Below are 2,404 nucleotides of genomic sequence, written 5' to 3'. Positions count from 1 at the left end.
TTTTTTCTATCTAATTGGCCTGACTAAGGGAACTACCGCTCGTAGGGCGTGCATAATGGGTCGACCTACTATGGCATTGTAAGGAGAGGGAGTTGCGACCACTAGAAACGTGTGCTCGAACCTCACAATATTTGGCCACGTGCCGACCTCTACAGGTACTGAAACTCACCCTAAAGGTTTGACCTCCTCGCCGCTGAAGCCTACCAGGGGAGTATCTATCGGCTTTAGGTCGCTTTTTTGGAGTTGTAGCTTGTCGAACGTGTCCTTGAACAATATGTCTGTCGAGCTACCCGAGTCCACTAGGATGTGCTTGACTTTGAAGTCGTTGAGCCTCAGTTTTATCACCAGAGCGTCGTCGTGAGGATACTGGATCCCACGCGCATCATCCTCCGTGATGTAAATTGGCTCTTCAAGTCGAGGTCGCTTTGGCGGGTTCTGTTCCTCGCTTTCTAGTTCGCGGACTGAGGTTCGTCTTGCTGCTGAAGTACACCCCACAATGATGGGACCCGCCAGTAATCATATTGATTACTCTGTAGGTCGGTCTCTCCTTGGGCAATTGCCGTGGTGGTTGCTCATTCTGCCTGTTGCTGGACTCGGGGGCATTCCTTCTCTGGTCCCCCTGCCGGTTTGCTTGTCGGTCTGTCTGGCTTCTTTCTTCTCACTGTACAAAGTTTTTCAAGTACCCGCAGCGGATGAGCTCCTCTATCTTGTCGCGGAGGTTTCTACAGTTCTTCGTACATAGGAGGCCACTTGACAAAGGAGGAGTCCTTGATGGCCATTAGGATTTCTCCTTGCTTAGAGTTGAGAGGTGTGTAGTTTGTCCTTTCAACAGGTGGGGTCCTGGAGCGCCAACCTGACTTGCGAGATCGCGAAGGAGATCAATTCCCAAACTTGTTTCCTCCCTTGCTCGGGGACTTACTCTTTCTTCTTTTATGCCTGTCATTACCTGTGTTGTCACTGTCTCTTTTTCTTTTTTCTGCCGAGTTGTTAGTCTTCTGGTTCATCTCTTCTTTGGTTCCGATGAACTGGTCCGCTAACTTGAGGAATTCTATGATGTCTTTAGGTTTATTGGCCACCACATGCCATTTGAACCCTCTGTGAGTTATGCCTTTCTTGGCCACTGTGAGTCTTACCGCCGGGTCTAAGTCAGGGATTTGCATACAGGTATCATTGAAGCGTTTGATGTAGCTTCTAATTGACTCCCCTTCTCTTTGAACTACATTGAGGAAACTCTCTTGCAACCTCGGACACTTCTTGTTGGTGATGAAGCGAGGTAAATAACTCTGCGAATTGCGCCCAGCTCTTGATCGATCCCGGCATGAGGTTCCAGTACCACTTCCGAACTACCCCCTTGAAAGTGGTGGAGAAAGCCACACACATGCAGGACTCGTCAGCCCCAGCTAGGTGCATCTGGGACTGGAAGGAGTCCACATGATTATTAGGATCAAAAGACCCATCATATTTGTCCAGGGGAGGCATTTTGAAATCTTTAGGCATCGGGGTCGCCAAGAGTTCGAGAGACAGGGGAGAGGACCCATAAAGTAGGGGAGGAGCAGCCTTTGTAGCTACCGAGCTCGCCTCCTCCTTACCTTTATCATGTTCTTGTTGGTTTGGTCTTGCGAGCTGGCTGTTCTGGGCTGAATTTCGGCGTGCCTTGCGACGCCTCCGTTGCTGCTTCTTTATTGGCTCGGCATTGGTGTTGCTAACCTCGGTATGCTCCGGTAGTGTTCTGCTACCCCAAACCGGTTATCTGAAAGTGACCCATCTTGCTACGAATGCAGAGGAAGATTGGCCCTGTTAGGCTGAGTATCCCCGGACCTGTTTCCGAGGTTCCCTTGTGAAGCTAGTGGAGTGATCTGACTGTCTCTCCTCACGCGAGGTGAGACTTGACTTCTATGAGGAACTGGGAGTTGGGAAGTCTCTTCGCCTCGGTGGGGAGATCGAGTGATGTTCTGGTTCACGCGAGGTTGGTTCTGGTTCTGCTGGGCCCCTGGGTGCCGAGATGGAACCGACTACTGGCTCTGCAGCAGTGGGGGAACTACTGCTGGTACTTCTGGTAGAATACGTACTGCTGGACCTACTGCATTTGGACCTGAATGGCCAGTACACACTGCACCAGGTCATCGAACTGGGACTGTCCAACTCCGGGGAGAACGACAGACGGCTCAGAAATGGTTACGCCTACCACTGGGGGAAGTGGGGTGTTCACCTGTGTGGTGTTTTGTGGCTTGGCCAATGTTGGGACTCCAGCCGCAGTAAGTGGGATGGTGAATTGGCCAATGCACACCGAAGGAAGTTGAGGTTGCCCCCCAGAGACATTCATCTCACTGCTCTGTCTGGCGTGATTGGAAGATGCCATTGATTCAGAGTGATGATTGTGAAAGAGGCTTTTTGATCGAGTTCC

This window comes from Nelumbo nucifera, chromosome 1, assembly GCF_055504915.1.
Source record: "Nelumbo nucifera cultivar China Antique chromosome 1, China Antique-T2T, whole genome shotgun sequence".
In the NCBI taxonomy this organism is placed as follows: Eukaryota; Viridiplantae; Streptophyta; class Magnoliopsida; order Proteales; family Nelumbonaceae; genus Nelumbo; species Nelumbo nucifera.
The sequence above is the reverse complement of the archived record's forward strand: the minus strand, read 5'-3'. Positions refer to the sequence as shown.